This window comes from Procambarus clarkii, chromosome 65, assembly GCF_040958095.1.
Source record: "Procambarus clarkii isolate CNS0578487 chromosome 65, FALCON_Pclarkii_2.0, whole genome shotgun sequence".
Classification (NCBI taxonomy): Eukaryota; Metazoa; Arthropoda; class Malacostraca; order Decapoda; family Cambaridae; genus Procambarus; species Procambarus clarkii.
In genome coordinates this window covers 16,836,769-16,855,645 of record NC_091214.1, presented here as the reverse complement: position 1 = coordinate 16,855,645, position 18,877 = coordinate 16,836,769, and the positions used below count along the sequence as shown (strand labels likewise).

The 18,877-nt window shown below is 51.5% G+C and overlaps 1 long non-coding RNA gene across 1 annotated transcript; it reads right to left on the bottom strand.

Moving 5' to 3' along the window:
- Window positions 1-2,444: 2,444 nt before the first annotated feature.
- Window positions 2,445-18,419, bottom strand: LOC123771000 (uncharacterized). Its single transcript, XR_006774427.2, has 3 exons — window positions 18,287-18,419; window positions 5,202-5,368; window positions 2,445-4,131 (listed from the first exon to the last, which is right to left on the bottom strand). It is a non-coding gene; the product is annotated as an uncharacterized lncRNA (long non-coding RNA).
- Window positions 18,420-18,877: the final 458 nt, after the last annotated feature.

Below are 18,877 nucleotides of genomic sequence, written 5' to 3'. Positions count from 1 at the left end.
TATCATTTGTAACAGTCCTTTATACAGAATAGGGAAGCAGCACATTGCTGTGTATACCTAAACATGTTTAAAAATACATTGTTTGAGAGGAGTTTTGTAGAAACTGGTATGAGTAATTATAATGTTTCCATGATTCAGTGCTTACCTCTTGTGAAAATTGCTTAGAGTTGTTTAGTCAGAGTTGATTTGTTTTTTGTATTGAGGCTGGTATTTTCTAAATTGATTCCATGTACAGTATGTCTAACCATCCTGTGAGATGGGAGTATTAGATAAATTTATAGCTAGTTTTTTATCTACACTGTGTAATATTCCATATAGACTAGGGTAGCAGCACATTGCTGTGTATACCTAATCTTAATAAAAAAAAATCAGTAATAAAGATTTTCAATTATAGTTTGTATTACAAATACAGTACTGTATTATCCTTATTAAATCATGTTGACCATGGATCATTAAGATCTCATGTTGTATTACATGATCTCATGTAATACAAGTCATATTTCTTTTGAACTGCTAATCATTCATTAAATTGTGCATTATGTCTCAATTTTTCACTTCCTTGGATATACTGTAATATTTCTTTCATTATATTATTCATTTAAATAACTGCATCAATATTTTTACAGCTGACAGGATTTGTTTTCCCATACAGGTGCATTATTTGTTAAAAAAAAAATGGTTTATTGTTACACACAATGGTGCTACATAGCCTTCCCAGCTTGGTGCCTTCTTTTAATACTTACTGATTAAAAAATAAATAATAAATACATTTTATTCAGGAAAAGTACATACAGTTGATTTACAAACATAATGATGGATTTATAGGCAGAGCTAGTACATACAATACCTAAAGCCACTAATACTCATAGCATTTCGGGCAAGGTGTGGGGAAAAAAAAACAGACTAAAACTTAATAGTAATCGGGATTAGGTATAAATTGTGTTGAAAGAAGGAATAAAAAATACAAAAAGGGGGTTAACATAGCATAAATCAGCAATTGCACATGTTGGTGAACAGCGTTGTTTAAAAAATAGCAAGACATGGGTTGACATTTAGGAGGTAAGTTAGGTTACATGGAGTTAATTTGGCAGTACTTAGTTTAACTCTTAAACTGGTTGAGAGAGGTACAGCCTTTGACATGATTCGGGAGGTCATTCCACATTCTGGGTCCCTTGATTTGTAGAGCACTTCTAGTTTGGTTACACACAGCCAAATTGAGTAACAGGAAGAGGTCTTGGACACAAATTTGTTCCATGCTAAATGTAGAGGAATCAGCTGAGTATTCCTCAAATAAAATAAGTTGCCTCAGCTTATAAGGTAAATAAAATAAGCATTTCTCAAATAAGTAGCTGCCTCACCTCACTGCCTTACTGCTACATAGCCTTCCCGGCATGGTGCCTTCTTTTGATAATTGTTCCACACCCAAATTATATAACAGGAAGAGGTCTTGGACCCCTACTTCCCTCTCTCTTTTTTAATAATCTATATAGTCATAATTATAGCTTTAAGTATTCAATGAATAAAGTTTTTGACATTTTTACCCTTTTCCTTACCTAACATCATTTGTGCAGCATATTTTTATTTTATGTCTCGCCCAGATTTAATTTCAAAATAAAACCAAACTAAATAAATTAGAAATGGGTATGTATAGCTAAGGTACACCCTTACTACTAGGTGAACAGGCGCATTTGGTGATAGTAAATGATCCCATCAGGCAGGGCTCATCACCTTCTCTCATATTTCATGTTCAGTGTTTATTTACTTAATAACTACTGGTATAATATCTTGCTATTATAAAACTAATTCTACTATCATCAAACACATATTTACTTCGTTTCAAGCAGAGAATGCATATATAACTAACACGAAGGATTCCTCTTCACTAGATTCACCAGCTATAATATTTTGGTCATGTTCCAATATCATAAATCGATCCCAGTGTTATGTAGTAGAGAAAAAATTACTTATATCCAGTTTACGTAAAGCTACGAGTGGTCGAAACCACACTTAAATCCAGGAATGAACTTACGAAGGTTTTTCCACTTAGGGTAGTTAATTGAATACGGACGTAGCCGCCACGAAGGCGCTAAGACGGAAAACGCTCTTGGCTAAGAGGAAAAACCTTCCTAAGTACCTTCCTGAATCTGGCCCCAGGTCGTGTAACTTTTTGCACATCCTAGTCCATGGGTTAAGGTGCACATCTGTGGTTATCCACAACATTGGTTCGATCGTGCTGTCCTGCTCTAAAGATTATATCATTGATTTATCACATTGTGTACAATATCTTTATACATTTAATATTTTTTATGTTCGACATACAATACTGTGGTGTAAATACTTTCTAATGAAAGGATTCTAAATGGGAAATTGTAAACAACGCCACACCTTAGGGATGTCATGTGACTGAAAGCTTTATTGTACAGATTTTAATGGACAACAAGATCCACAGCATTCACCCTTTATTTGTGCACATGATAGGACATACATTTGTGCATAATTTGATGCAGAAATCCCATGGAAAAAGCACTGTTTGAATTTTTTAGTAATATTAATTTAAAATTATCAGTCTTGGAGGAATTCTGCATTATCTAGATGCCAAATTCATTGTACAGGTCACTGGCTAGATTAAAATCCCTATCTTGGACCAGGTTCCCATGTAGTACAAAATCCACTGAATTTATATTCAATATAGTATTGTATAGTGAATATTCTTTGCTTGAGCCAGTGAGCCCAACCACCTTACTGATACATCTCAGCGTAATACTGTAATGGGAAGGAGAGATACTGTATACAGTATAGTAACGGGAGGAACACGCAGTCAACAAGGTAGTACCGATAAAATCCTGATATACCATATAATTCAACATGACAAATGCACTATTGAAAGGAGAAGATAATTATATATTATGGTAAAAGGTTTACTATGAAATACAAAAGTACATATTTAACAATAATACATATGGCCTGCATTAATATATATTTTATACACTAAGTATAGTACTGTATAAACTGTTATACATACTGTACTTACAACCTGTAACTATATTTTAGAAATTCTAAATTCTGATACAGTCAAAATAAGAAATTAAGGAATTATATGTTTCCTTTGTAACCATAAAACAACAACTTTGCATAACTAAGCAAAATGGAAGAGGAGGCAGTCCTAAAAGAGGAATTAACAATTTACTGTAGAATCTGTCTTTATCCCCATGAACGCCCCTCTGATGGAGTAACCACAACTGAAACCTATTCAGGTAGCCCTATCTTAACATGCTCTTCTGATTTGTCCTCTTTCCTTTATGTCTAAGAATTATTAGCCAGCAGTAACTGGTTGGAGTTAATGTAATTTCATGATCAAAAAGATATTATGCAGTTGATGTCACCTCGAAGAAAACTATAAAATCAGTGCTAGTGACTGATAACTTTGCCTGTCATCCGATCAGGTGACAGCCTGGCTCTACTGAATGGACAGCACTGTACTGTACTCCAAAAGTCTCCCTTTCCCCATACTGACTGCCTACCATTCCACTCCCAATTCCCTTTCACTCTTCTATTTCTAACGTGGTGATCAAGTCTTCCTTTTATGTCTAATATGGAGGCTATCTACTGTACTAATGTGGTTGTCACTCGAGGATCAACTCGTATGGTACTTCATATTCCAGGATATTTCAAGCTTTGACCTTCATGCTATTGCCTTTTACACTGGCATGAATGACATGATAATGTTATGGGACAATACAAATTTGTCCATTTGTTAAAGAAAAAAAAAGACAAGCTGCTTACAAGAAACTTTTGGATGGGAAGTATAACACAAGAATTATATAGTGCAGGCTACACAAATTAAAAGATTAACAAACCAAGCCATTTTGTAACTCATGCACATCATCAAATGTTGGCACTGTTCCATATTGCACATCATAATACAAACCTGGCACCATAAGCTAGTTTATTAAAACTAAAATTGTCACTCATTCAGCAGTACAATTTTAATACAAGTATGGTGAGGCAATTATACATTTCCATTCAACCAAAAACAATCGATAATATAGAACTGTTTATATATTGGACCATGGAGGTGTCATTGGCTGTGGGTTTTGAAGGTAGGACATCACAACTGCAGAAATGGACAACCTGAAATGTTAATATAATTAGTAAATTATTTGTGACAAGCAAATAAAAGTATATTTGTTTAATTATGATAATTTACTTTGAAAATCAGAACTATTAGCCAGTAACAATGGGTTGGATTAATGTAATTTAAATTACATTCAATAACAAAAGACAATTATGCAAGTGTTGTCACCCTTAGGAAAATCATGAAGTCAATGCTATAGTGACTGACAAGTAAGCTCAGAAAACTACTGACAGGGCTCTCCCAAAAATCGTGTATGTGGTATGACTTGTATCTGATTTAATATGGTCTTATCTGTCAAAACTAAAAATTAAGTAAAAATCTTATATACCTTCTTGTATATAAATAAATAAATGAGCTTTGTTTAACCCTCGCCATTTCTTTTCAAACTCCAAACAAAATGGGAGTAAAAAATCATTTCAACAAGGCTAGTTTTCTGATAAAAATGTACTACTAAGTTAGACTTGGTTATGTTATATGGATTAGGTTGTTTTATCATTAATCAATACAATACAACAATACAATACAATTTTATTTAGGTAAGGTACATACATACAATAAATATTTACAAGGATTGTTTGAGTTATAGGTATAGCTAGTACATACAATGCCTAAAGCCACTATTACGCAAAGCGTTTCGGGCATGATAAACTTAAATGACAAGCTTAATACTAATTGAGCATAATGAGTAGAATGAAAACAAGAAATGAAAACATTATCATGATAACATTAAACATGATAATTAACATTAACATGATAACATTAAAACATTGAATCATTATCGTTTTAAGTCTGCTAACTAAGCATCTTGTATACGTAATGACCTATACCCCCTACAGCAAAAATACCGAACTATAATACCCTAAATCCCACCCATATAGGTGTACAGACAAGTAATTCTTTAAACATCACACCAAAGCATTGTACAGAGACAAGAAAACCCATGCCTATATAAGAACGAATTGTCCATATGATGACCTACTAACTTCCTCCCCCACACACACACAGATCCTCATCATTACACAATAATAACATCTTGCACTACAATATCCCCCCTACATTCACTTACCTAACAATCTTATCCACTCTCCGTGGGTCAGAGCTGTTGTTTGACGTCTGCATTTTGAGTGGGAATGTTGCTGGCGAGCTGCTCCTGTATGTCGTCTGCTGGTCCACAACAGTGCTGGTGGAGGCCGAGGGTTCCGGGCCACGGGGACCTCGGTTGCCAGATCCAAACTGCGGTAAATACCGAATTTGTAATAAGAGTAATATATATATATTATATATAATGTATATATTGTTAAATATGACCGAAAAGGTAAGATTAATAATTCTACCACGAATTTTCTCAATATTTCTTATGTTTCTTTTTTACTGTGGATGGTAATTGAAAAATCAATTCTCCAAAATTCATTTTTATTTCTAGTCTGACACGAGGCTTGAACGCGTTTCGTAATAACTTGTTACATTTTCAGAGACATTAGTTTATACACACACAACTGTAACCTGAGAACACTAAACAGAGTTTTACTTATGCTAACATTAAACAGCTTGTCTTATATACTCGCATTTGGGTGAGGTGATGTGTTGCAACAGTTTTGGAAGAGGTGAACAAACTTTTGACCAACGCAGAACACGGAACAATGGGTATAAATTGGATAAATGAGAGGGAAGAATGGAAGTATCTGCAAAGGGCCTATTGACCCATACTTCCTCTTGATGCTTCTATATTGGTACGGAGTCTTGAAGTGGGTAGAATATAGTTGTGCATCAATTGGCTGTTGATTGCTGGTGTTGACTTCTTGATGTGTAGTGCCTCACAGATGTCAAGCTGCCTGCTATCGCTGTATCTATCGATGATTTCTGTGTTGTTTGTTAAGACTTCTCTGGTGATGGCCTGGTTGTGGGAAGAGATATGTTTCTTAATGGAGCCCTGTTGCTTATGCATTGTTAATCGCCTGGAAAGAGATGTTGTTGTCTTGCCTATATACTGAGTTCTTTGAGGCTTACAGTCCCCAAGTGGGCATTCGAAGGTATAGACGACGTTAGTCTCCTTTAAGGCGTTCTGCTTTGTGTCAGGAGAGTTTTTCATGAGTAGGTTGGCTGTTTTTTTGGTTTTATAGTAAATTGTCAATTGTATCTTCTGATTTTTGTCTGTAGGGATAACGTTCCTATTAACAATATCTTTCAGGACCCTTTCCTCCGTTTTATGAGCTGTGGAAAAGAAGTTCCTGTAAAATAGTCTAATAGGGGGTACAGGTGTTGTGTTAGTTGACTCTTCAGAGGTTGCATAGTGTTTCACCTTCCTTTATATGATGTCTTCAACGAAACCATTGGAGAAGCCGTTGTTGACTAGGACCTGCCTTACCCTACAGAGTTCTTCATCGACTTGCTTCCATCCTGAGCTGTGGCTTAGAGCACGGTCGACATAAGCGTAGACAACATTCCCCTTGTACTTGTCTGGGCAGCCAACCCTATGCCCTACCAAGAACCCACCCGAAGCCGGACAGACACCCACCTGGAGCCCGAACAGTCACCCACCCGGAGCCCGCCAGCTGAGTGAACCGGGGCCCGCCAGTTGAATGAACTGGAACCCATCAGTTGAGTACCTGGAGCCTGCCCCGAGCCCGACCAAGAACCCACCCAGAGCCCTACCGAGAACCCACCCCGATCCCTACAGAGAACCCACCCCAAGCCCTACAGAGAACCCACCCTGAGCCCGACCAAGAACCTACCCTGAGCCCTACAGAGGTACCCCAAGCCCGAGAGCCCACCCCGAGCTTGACAACCGAGAGCCAACCCTAAGCCCTACCAAGAACCCACCCCCAAGCCCTACCAAGAACCCAGCCCCAAGACCTACCAAGAACCCAGCCCCAAGACCTACCAAGAACCCACCCCCAAGCCCTACCAAGAACCCACCCGAAGCCGGACAGACACCCACCTGGAGCCCGAACAGTCAAACACCCAGAGCCCGCCAGTTTAGTAAACCGGAGCCCGCCAGTTGAGTGAACCGGAGCCCGCCAGTTGAGTGAACTGGAACCCGTCAGTTGAGTACCTGGAGCCCGCCCCGAGCCCTACCGAGAACCCATCCCGATCCCTACAGAGAACCTGCCCTGAGCCCTACCAAGAACCCACCCCGAGCCCAACAGAGAACCCACCCTGAGCCCGACCAAGAACCTACCCCGAGCCGTACAGAGGTTCCCCAAGCCCGAGAGCCTATCCCGATCCCGAAAGAGCCCACCCCGAGCCTGACCGGGAGCCAACCCCAAACCCTACCAAGAACCCACCCCCAAGCCCTACCAAGAACCCACCCCCAAGCCCAACCAAGAACCCACCCCCAAGCCCTATCAAGAACCCACCCCCAAGCCCTACCAAGAACCCAGCCCCAATACCTACCAAGAACCCACCCCAAGCCCTACCAAGAACCCACCCGAAGCCGGACAGACACCCACCTGGAGCCCGAACAGTCACCCACCCGGAGCCCGACCAGTCAAACACCCGGAGCCCGCCAGTTTAGTAAACCGGAGCCCGCCAGTTGAGTGAACCGGAGCCCGCCAGTTGTGTGAACTGGAACCCGTCAGTTGAGTACCTGGAGCCTGCCCCGAGCCCGACCGAGAACCCACCCAGAGCCCTAACGAGAACCTACCCTGATCCCTACAGAGAACCCACCCCGAGTCCTATCAAGAACCCACTCTGAGCCCTACAGAGAGCCCACCCTGAGCCTGACCAAGAACCTACCCCGAGCCTTACAGAGGTAACCCAAGCCCAAGAGCCCATCCCGAACCCGAAAGAGCCCACCCCGAGCCTGACCGAGAGCCAACCCTAAGCCCTACCAAGAACCCACCCCCAAGCCCTACCAAGAACCCACCCGAAGCCGGACAGACACCCATCTGGAGCCCGAACAGTCACCCACCCGGAGCCCGACCAGTCAAACACCCGGAGCCCGCCAGTTTAATAAACCGGAGCCCGCCAGTTGAGTGAACCGGAGCCCGCCAGTTGAGTGAACTGGAACCCATCAGTTGAGTACCTGGAGCCCGCCCCGAGTCCTACCGAGAACCCACCCTGAGCCCGACCAAGAACCTACCCCGAGCCCTACAGAGGTTCCCCAAGCCCGAGAGCCTATCCCGATCCCGAAAGAGCCCACCCTGAGCCTGACCGGGAGCCAACCCTAAGTGCTACCAAGAACCCACCCTGAAGCCCTACCAAGAACATACCCGAAGCCGGACAGACACCCACCTGGAGCCCGAACAGTCACCCACCCGGAGCCCGACCAGTCAAACACCCGGAGCCCGCCAGTTTAATAAACCGGAGCCCGCCAGTTGAGTGAACCGGAGCCCGCCAGTTGAGTGAACTGGAACCCATCAGTTGAGTACCTGGAGCCCGCCCCGAGCCCTACCGAGAACCCACCCCGAGCCCGACCAAGAACCTACCCCGAGCCCTACAGAGGTTCCCCAAGCCCGAGAGCCTATCCCGATCCCGAAAGAGCCCACCCCGAGCCTGACCGGGAGCCAACCCCAAACCCTACCAAGAACCCACCCCCAAGCCCTACCAAGAACCCACCCCCAAGCCCTACCAAGAACCCACCCCCAAACGCTACCAAGAACCCAGCCCTAATACCTACCAAGAACCCACCCCAAGCCCTACCAAGAACCCACCCGAAGCTGGACAGACACATACCTGGAGCCCGAACAGTCACCCACCCGGAGCCCGACCAGTCAAACACCCGGAGCCCGCCAGTTTAGTAAACCGGAGCCCGCCAGTTGAGTGAACCGGAGCCCGCCAGTTGAGTGAACTGGAACCCGTCAGTTGAGTACCTGGAGCCCGCCCCGAGCCCTACCGAGAACCCACCCTGAGCCCGACCAAGAACCTACCCCGAGCCCTACAGAGGTTCCCCAAGCCCGAGAGTCTATCCCGATCCCGAAAGAGCCCACCCCGACCCCTACCGAGAACCCACCCCCCAAGCCCTACCGAGAATTAACCCACCCCCCAAGCCCTACCGAGAACCCACCCCCCAAGCCCTACCAAAACACACCCTCAAGCCCTACCAAGAACCCAGCCCTAATACCTACCAAGAACCCACCCCAAGCCCTACCAAGAACCCACCCGAAGCTGGACAGACACCCACCTGGAGCCCGAACAGTCACCCACCCGGAGCCCGACCAGTCAAACACCCGGAGCCCGCCAGTTTAGTAAACCGGAGCCCGCCAGTTGAGTGAACCGGAGCCCGCCAGTTGAGTGAACTGGAACCCGTCAGTTGAGTACCTGGAGCCTGCCCCGAGCCCTACCGAGAACCCACCCTGAGCCCGACCAAGAACCTACCCCGAGCCCTACAGAGGTTCCCCAAGCCTGAGAGCCTATCCCATGATCCCGAAAGAGCCCACCCCGACCCCTACCGAGAACCCACCCACCAAGCCCTACCGAGAACCCACCCCCCAAGCCCTACCGAGAACCCACCCCCCAAGCCCTACCGAGAACCCACCCCCCCCAAGCCCTACCGAGAACCCCCCCCCCAAGCCCTACCGAGAACCCCCCCCCAAGCCCTACCGAGAACCCACCCCCCCAAGCCCTACCGAGAACCCACTCCCCCAAGCCCTACCGAGAACCCACCCCCCCAAGCCCTACCGAGAACCCACCCCCCCAAGCCCTACCGAGAACCCACCCCCCCAAGCCCTACCGAGAACCCACCCCCCCAAACCCTACCGAGAACCCACCCCCCAAGCCCTACCGAGAACCCAGCCCAAAGCCCTACTGAGAACCCAGCCCAAAGCCCTACCGAGAACCCAGCCCTACCAAGAACCTACCCCAAGTTCTACCAAGGACCCACCCGAAGCCGGACAGACACCCACCTGGAGCCCGGACAGTCACCCACCCGGAGCCCGACCAGTCAAACACCCGGAGCCCGCCAGTTTAGTAAACCGGAGCCCGCCAGTTGAGTGAACCGGAGCCCGCCAGTTGAGTGAACTGGAACCCGTCAGTTGAGTACCTGGAGCCTGCCCCGAGCCCTACCGAGAACCCACCCTGAGCCCGACCAAGAACCTACCCCGAGCCCTACAGAGGTTCCCCAAGCCCGAGAGCCTATCCCTATCCCGAAAGAGCCCACCCCGAGCCTGACCGGGAGCCAACCCCAAACCCTACCAAGAACCCACCCCCAAGCCCTACCAAGAACCCACCCCCAAGCCCAACCAAGAACCCACCCCCAAGCCCTACCAAGAACCCAGCCCTAATACCTACCAAGAACCCACCCCAAGCCCTACCAAGAACCCACCCGAAGCTGGACAGACACCCACCTGGAGCCCGAACAGTCACCCACCCGGAGCCCGACCAGTCAAACACCCGGAGCCCGCCAGTTTAGTAAACCGGAGCCCGCCAGTTGAGTGAACCGGAGCCCGCCAGTTGAGTGAACTGGAACCCGTCAGTTGAGTACCTGGAGCCCGCCCCGAGCCCTACCGAGAACCCACCCTGAGCAAACCAAGAACCTACCCCGAGCCCTACTGAGGTTCCCCAAGCCCGAGAGCCTATCCCGATCCTGAAAGAACCCACCCCCAAGCCCTACCGAGAACCCACCCCCCAAGCCCTACCGAGAACCCACCCTCCAAGCCCTACCGAGAACCCACCCCCCAAGCCCTACCAAAACCCACCCCCAAGCCCTACCAAGAACCCAGCCCTAATACCTACCAGGAACCCACCCCAAGCCCTACCAAGAACCCACCCGAAGCTGGACAGACACCCACCTGGAGCCCGAACAGTCACCCACCCGGAGCCCGACCAGTCAAACACCCGGAGCCCGCCAGTTTAGTAAACCGGAGCCCGCCAGTTGAGTGAACCGGAGCCCGCCAGTTGAGTGAACTGGAACCCTTCAGTTGAGTACCTGGAGCCCGCCCCGAGCCCTACCGAGAACCCACCCTGAGCCCGACCAAGAACCTACCCCGAGCCCTACAGAGGTTCCCCAAGCCCGAGAGCCTATCCCGATCCCGAAAGAGCCCACCCCGACCCCTACCGAGAACCCACCCCCCAAGCACTACCGAGAACCCACCCCCCCCAAGCCCTACCGAGAACCCACCCCCCCAAGCCCTACCGAGAACCCACCCCCCCAAGCCCTACCGAGAACCCACCCCCCCAAGCCCTACCGAGAACCCACCCCCCCAAGCCCTACCGAGAACCCACCCCCCCAAGCCCTACCGAGAACCCTCCCCCCAAGCCCTACCGAGAACCCCCCCCCCAAGCCCTACCGAGAACCCACCCCCTCAAGCCCTACCGAGAACCCACTCCCCCAAGCCCTACCGAGAACCAACCCCCCCAAACCCTACCGAGAACCCCCCCCCAAACCCTACCGAGAACCCACCCCCCAAGCCCTACCGAGAACCCAGCCCAAAGCCCTATCGAGAACCCAGCCCAAAGCCCTACCGAGAACCCAGCCCCAAGCCCTACCAAGAACCCACCCCAAGCCCTACCAAGGACCCACCCGAAGCTGGACAGACACCCACCTGGAGCCCGAACAGTCACCCACCCGGAGCCCGACCAGTCAAACACCCGGAGCCCGCCAGTTTAGTAAACCGGAGCCCGCCAGTTGAGTGAACCGGAGCCCGCCAGTTGAGTGAACTGGAACCCGTCAGTTGAGTACCTGGAGCCCGCCCCGAGCCCTACCGAGAACCCACCCTGAGCCCGACCAAGAACCTACCCCGAGCCCTACAGAGGTTCCCCAAGCCCGAGAGCCTATCCCGATCCCGAAAGAGCCCACCCCGAGCCCTACCGAGAACCCACCCCCCAAGCCCTACCGAGAACCCACCCCCCAAGCCCTACCGAGAACCCACCCCCAAGCCCTACCAAAACCCACCCCCAAGCCCTACCAAGAACCCACCCTAATACCTACCAAGAACCCACCCCAAGCCCTACCAAGAACCCACCCGAAGCTGGACAGACACCCACCTGGAGCCCGAACAGTCACCCACCCGGAGCCCGACCAGTCAAACACCCGGAGCCCGCCAGTTTAGTAAACCGGAGCCCGCCAGTTGAGTGAACCGGAGCCCGCCAGTTGAGTGAACTGGAACCCGTCAGTTGAGTACCTGGAGCCCGCCCCGAGCCCTACCGAGAACCCACCCTTAGCCCGACCAAGAACCTACCCCGAGCCCTACAGAGGTTCCCCAAGCCCGAGAGCCTATCCCGATCCCGAAAGAGCCCACCCCGACCCCTACCGAGAACCCACCCCCCAAGCCCTACCGAGAACCCACCCCCCCAAGCCCTACCGAGAACCCACCCCCCCAAGCCCTACCGAGAACCCACTCCCCCCAAGCCCTACCGAGAACCCCCCCCCAAGCCCTACCAAGAACCCTGCCCTAGTACCTACCAAGAACGCACCCCAAGCCCTACCAAGAACCCACCCGAAGCTGGACAGACACCCACCTGGAGCCCGAACAGTCACCCACCCGGAGCCCGACCAGTCAAACACCCGGAGCCCGCCAGTTTAGTAAACCGGAGCCCGCCAGTTGAGTGAACCGGAGCCCGCCAGTTGAGTGAACTGGAACCCGTCAGTTGAGTACCTGGAGCCCGCCCCGAGCCCTACCGAGAACCCACCCTGAGCCCGACCAAGAACCTACCCCGAGCCCTACAGAGGTTCCCCAAGCCCGAGAGCCTATCCCGATCCCGAAAGAGCCCACCCCGACCCCTACCGAGAACCCACCCCCCCCAAGCCCTACCGAGAACCCACCCCCCCAAGCCCTACCGAGAACCCACCCCCCAAGCCCTACCAAGAACCCTGCCCTAATGCCTACCAAGAACCCACCCCAAGCCCTACCAAGAACCCACCCGAAGCTGGACAGACACCCACCTGGAGCCCGAACAATCTCCCACCCGGAGCCCGACCAGTCAAACACCCGGAGCCCGCCAGTTTAGTAAACCGGAGCCCGCCAGTTGAGTGAACCGGAGCCCGCCAGTTGAGTGAACTGGAACCCGTCAGTTGAGTACCTGGAGCCCGCCCCGAGCCCTACCGAGAACCCACCCTGAGCCCGACCAAGAACCTACCCCGAGCCCTACAGAGGTTCCCCAAGCCCGAGAGCCTATCCCGATCCCGAAAGAGCCCACCCCGACCCCTACCGAGAACCCACCCCCCAAGCCCTACCGAGAACCCACCCCCCCAAGCCCTACCGAGAACCCACCCCCCCAAGCCCTACCGAGAACCCACCCCCCCAAGCCCTACCGAGAACCCACTCCCCCCAAGCCCTACCGAGAACCCCCCCCCAAGCCCTACCAAGAACCCTGCCCTAATACCTACCAAGAACCCACCCCAAGCCCTACCAAGAACCCACCCCAAGCCCTACCAAGAACCCACCCGAAGCTGGACAGACACCCACCTGGAGCCCGAACAGTCACCCACCCGGAGCCCGACCAGTCAAACACCCGGAGCCCGCCAGTTTAGTAAACCGGAGCCCGCCAGTTGAGTGAACCGGAGCCCGCCAGTTGAGTGAACTGGAACCCGTCAGTTGAGTACCTGGAGCCCGCCCCGAGCCCTACCGAGAACCCACCCTGAGCCCGACCAAGAACCTACCCCGAGCCCTACAGAGGTTCCCCAAGCCCGAGAGCCTATCCCGATCCCGAAAGAGCCCACCCCGACCCCTACCGAGAACCCACCCCCAAGCCCTACCGAGAACCCACCCCCCCCAAGCCCTACCGAGAACCCACCCCCCCAAGCCCTACCGAGAACCCACCCCCCCAAGCCCTACCGAGAACCCACCCCCCCCAAGCCCTACCGAGAACCCCCCCCCCCAAGCCCTACCAAGAACCCTGCCCTAATACCTACCAAGAACCCACCCCAAGCCCTACCAAGAACCCACCCGAAGCTGGACAGACACCCACCTGGAGCCCGAACAGTCACCCACCCGGAGCCCGACCAGTCAAACACCCGGAGCCCGCCAGTTTAGTAAACCGGAGCCCGCCAGTTGAGTGAACCGGAGCCCGCCAGTTGAGTGAACTAGCTGGAACCCGTCAGTTGAGTACCTGGAGCCCGCCCCGAGCCCTACCGAGAACCCACCCTGAGCCCGACCAAGAACCTACCCCGAGCCCTACAGAGGTTCCCCAAGCCCGAGAGCCTATCCCGATCCCGAAAGAGCCCACCCCGAGCCCTACCGAGAACCCACACCCCAAGCCCTACCGAGAACCCACCCCCCCCCAAGCCCTACCGAGAACCCACCCCCCAAGCCCTACCGAGAACCCAGCCCCAAGCCCTACCGAGAACCCACCCCCCAAGCCCTACCGAGAACCCAGCCCCAAGCCCTACCGAGAACCCAGCCCAAAGCCCTACCGAGAACCCAGCCCCAAGCCCTACCGAGAACCCAGCCCCAAGCCCTACCGAGAACCCACCCCCAAGCCCTACCGAGAACCCACCCTCAAGCCCTACCGAGAACCCACCCCAAGCCCTACCGAGAACCCACCCCCAAGCCCTACCGAGAACCCACCCGAAGCCGGACAGACACCCACCTGGAGCCCGAACAGTCACCCACCCGGAGCCCGACCAGTCAAACACCCGGAGCCCGCCAGTTTAGTAAACCGGAGCCCGCCAGTTGAGTGAACCGGAGCCCGCCAGTTGTGTGAACTGGAACCCGTCAGTTGAGTACCTGGAGCCCGCCCCGAGCCCGACCGAGAACCCACCCAGAGCCCTACCGAGAACCCACCCTGATCCCTACAGAGAACCCACCCCTAGTCCTACCATGAAAACACCCTGAGCCCTACAGAGAACCCACCCTGGGCCCGACCAAGAACCTACCCCGAGCCCTACAGAGGTACCCCAAGCCCGAGAGCCCATCCCGAACCCAAAAGAGCCCACCCTGAGCCTGACCGGGAGCCAACCCTAAGTCCTACCAAGAACCCACCCCGAAGCCCTACCAAGAACATACCCGAAGCCGGACAGACACCCACCTGGAGCCCGAACAGTCACCCACCCGGAGCCCGACCAGTCAAACACCCGGAGCCCGCCAGTTTAATAAACCGGAGCCCGCCAGTTGAGTGAACCGGAGCCCGCCAGTTGAGTGAACTGGAACCCGTCAGTTGAGTACCTGGAGCCCGCCCCGAGCCCTACCGAGAACCCACCCCGAGCCCTACCAAGAACCCACCCCGAGCCCTACAGAGAACCCAACCCCCCCGAGCCCTACCAATAACCCACACCCCCCCCGAGCCCTACCAAGAACCCACACCCCCCCGAGCCCTACCAAGAACCCACACCCCCCGAGCCCTACCAAGAACCCACACCCCCCCCGAGCCCTACCAAGAACCCACACCTCCCCGAGCCCTACCAAGAACCCACACCCCCCCGAGCCCTACCAAGAACCCACACCCCCCGAGCCCTACCAAGAACCCACACCCCCCCCCGAGCCCTACCAAGAACCCACACCTCCCCGAGCCCTACCAAGAACCCACACCCCCCCGAGCCCTACCAAGAACCCACACCCCCCCGAGCCCTACCAAGAACCCACACCCCCCCGAGCCCTACCAAGAACCCACACCCCCCCGAGCCCTACCAAGAACCCACACCCCCCCAAGCCCTACCAAGAACCCACACCCCCCCAAGCCCTACCAAGAACCCACACCCCCCAAGCCCTACCAAGTACCCACACCCCCCCAAGCCCTACCAAATACCCACACCCCCCCCAAGCCCTACCAAGAACCCACACCCCCCAAGCCCTACCAAGAACCCACACCCCCCCAAGCCCTACCAAGAACCCACACCCCCCCAAGCCCTACCAAGAACCCACACCCCCCCCAAGCCCTACCAAGAACCCACACCCCCCCCCCAAGTCCTACCAAGAACCCACACCCCCCCCCCAAGTCCTACCAAGAACCCACACCCCCCCAAGCCCTACCAAGAACCCACACCCCCCCCAAGCCCTACCAAGTACCCACACCCCCCCAAGCCCTACCAAGTACCCACACCCCCCCAAGCCCTACCAAGAACCCACACCCCCAAGCCCTACCAAGAACCCACCCGAAGCCGGACAGACACCCACCTGGAGCCCGAACAGTCACCCACCCAGAGCCCGCCAGTTGAGTACCTAAAGCCTGCCCGGAGCCCCGACCGACAACCCACCCCGGAGCCCCGACCGACAACCCACCCCGGAGCCCCGACCGACAACCCACCCCGGAGCCCCGACCGACAACCCACCCCGGAGCCCCGACCGACAACCCACCCCGGAGCCCCGACCGACAACCCACCCCGGAGCCCCGACCGACAACCCACCCCGGAGCCCCGACCGACAACCCACCCGGAGCCCCGACAGAGAACCCACTTGGGGCCCGACAGAGAACCCACTTGGGGCCCGACAGAGAACCCACTTGGGGCCCGACAGAGAACCCACTTGGAGCCCGACAGAGAACCCACTTGGGGCCCGACAGAGAACCCACTTGGGGCCCGACAGAGAACCCACTTGGGGCCCGACAGAGAACCCACTTGGGGCCCGACAGAGAACCCACTTGGGGCCGGACAGAGAACCCACTTGGGGCCCGACAGAGAACCCACTTGGGGCCCGACAGAGAACCCACTTGGAGCCCGACAGAGAACCCACTTGGAGCCCGACAGAGAACCCACCTGGAGCCCGACAGAGAACCCACCTGGAGCCCGACAGAGAACCCACTTGGAGCCCGACAGAGAACCCACTTGGAGCCCGACAGAGAACCCACTTGGAGCCCGACAGAGAACCCACCCCGCGCCCAACCTTTCATGGAGAAAATTGAACACCAGGCGACAAAAATAATTGCAGAATGAGGTCTAGTTTCATACCATGAACGGTTGAGGGTCACAGGGCTAACAACACTGCAAACTAGGCATGCCAGGATGGATCTCACCGAAACTATTAAAATATCGACTTGAATCGACTTGAGAATGGTCCAGGACGGACCGAAACTCGTCGTCCCTTCAACTTCTAGTGTGTGGTCTGGTCAACATACTTCAGCCACGTTATTGTGACTCATCGCCTGCCTATTAAAATATTGAACAGTTTCGAAGATATGGATCCAGAGAACAACTTCAAAAGGTCAGATGGAACACAAACAAGGAACAACAGTTTCAAGTCCAACAAGCCGCAGTGTAGGACTGAAAACATGAGCTATATTTTCACCCACAGGGTTATAAACCCATGGAACCGCCTATCTGCTAAAGCAGTAAATAACATAACACTTGAATTGTAAAATCCAATTTGAAAAAAAATCTGAACAAATGGGGGATCTGATCTGCTACCAGAAATTTTAGCCAAATATCCCCAGTCTGCTAACTGTAGGTAGTAACCGAGTGATTGTAACCTAATCCACCGCTGCCCACTGGATGGGGGGCGGTGTGAAGGACAAACAAATTGTGACACTAGCTCTCCACATATGTCAGTTGCTTAATTTAGAACCTGTACTTGAGGTCGATCTCGAACCCATTGTTGATGTGACGACTTATATTGAATTTTGTAATAGCTCATCAAGATTGTAACATGCTTAGCTAAATGAATTGTGGGGTTCAGTCCCTGAGCCCATTATGTGCCTCTGTAACCCTTTCCACTACCGCCCAGCAGAGGTACAGCAGGTACTCAGAGAGAACTATCAACATCAGAGGCCCGAGACTGTTCAACACGCTTCCACTACACATAAGGGGCATAACTGGCCAACCCCTCACAGTGTTCAAGAGAGAACTGGATAAGCACCTCCAAAGGATACCTGATCAACCAGGCTGTGACGCATACGTCAGGCTGCGAGCAGCCGCGTCCAACAGCCTGGTTGATCAGTCCAGCATCAGTTACAGTCTCCGTGGTGTAGTGGTAAGACACTCGCCTGGCGTTCCGCGAGCGCTATGTCATGGGTTCGTATCCTGGCCGGGGAGGATTTACTGGGCGCAATTCCTTAACTGTAGCCTCTGTTTAACGCAACAGTAAAATGTGTACTTGGATGAAAAAACGATTCTTCGCGGCAGGGGATCGTATTCCAGGGACCTGCCCGAAACGCTACGCGTACTAGTGGCTGTACAAGAATGTTACAACTCTTGTATATATCTCAAAAAAAATAAAAAATAAACTAACATTGATAGGCATTGTTCGAAGCAAACTCCATACACAAAACCCCATTATATTATATAATTCTATATACTGTGTATATATAAGATATAAATATGTCAAAAAGAATTATCACTCTTACCTGGAGCAATGTTGCTGATGTCGGAAATCAGCGATACATGTTGTCGCGATGGCGGCAGCGACGTTACTGAACGCCTGAGCCTTCAACGACCATCCGCCGTTTGAACGCCATTTTGAAATTCCAGGCGTACTACCCGAAAAGTGCGTAAACTAGTATTTGCGTGCATTATAGGCCATTCCAAGAAACCTTATTGCTATGAATATCTTGTTATCTAACAAACGAATTATTTATGTTAATATTTTTAGCATATATGTTAAATTAGGCCATTTTTCATTTAGAGGGGGTATATATATATAGCTATTTACATTTTAAGTTTGAAAAATTACCGTACAAAATTGAATGCAAAGATAAGATAAGATTTATTTATACAACCCTGTTTGGAAATTAACTCCTTTTACAATGAAATAAGACGCAAATAAGAACCTCAATTGTGTAGTGAATTTATGCATTTTGTTTTGATTAACATATTCAGAGATTTGAGTAGGGGTACCGAGGGGGTATCTTATGATAATGAGGTTTCAATGCTTGGAGTCAATAATCAAAGTGAGGCTTCACCACTGTAGCGAGTAAGCCTTATACTTGCTCCATTAT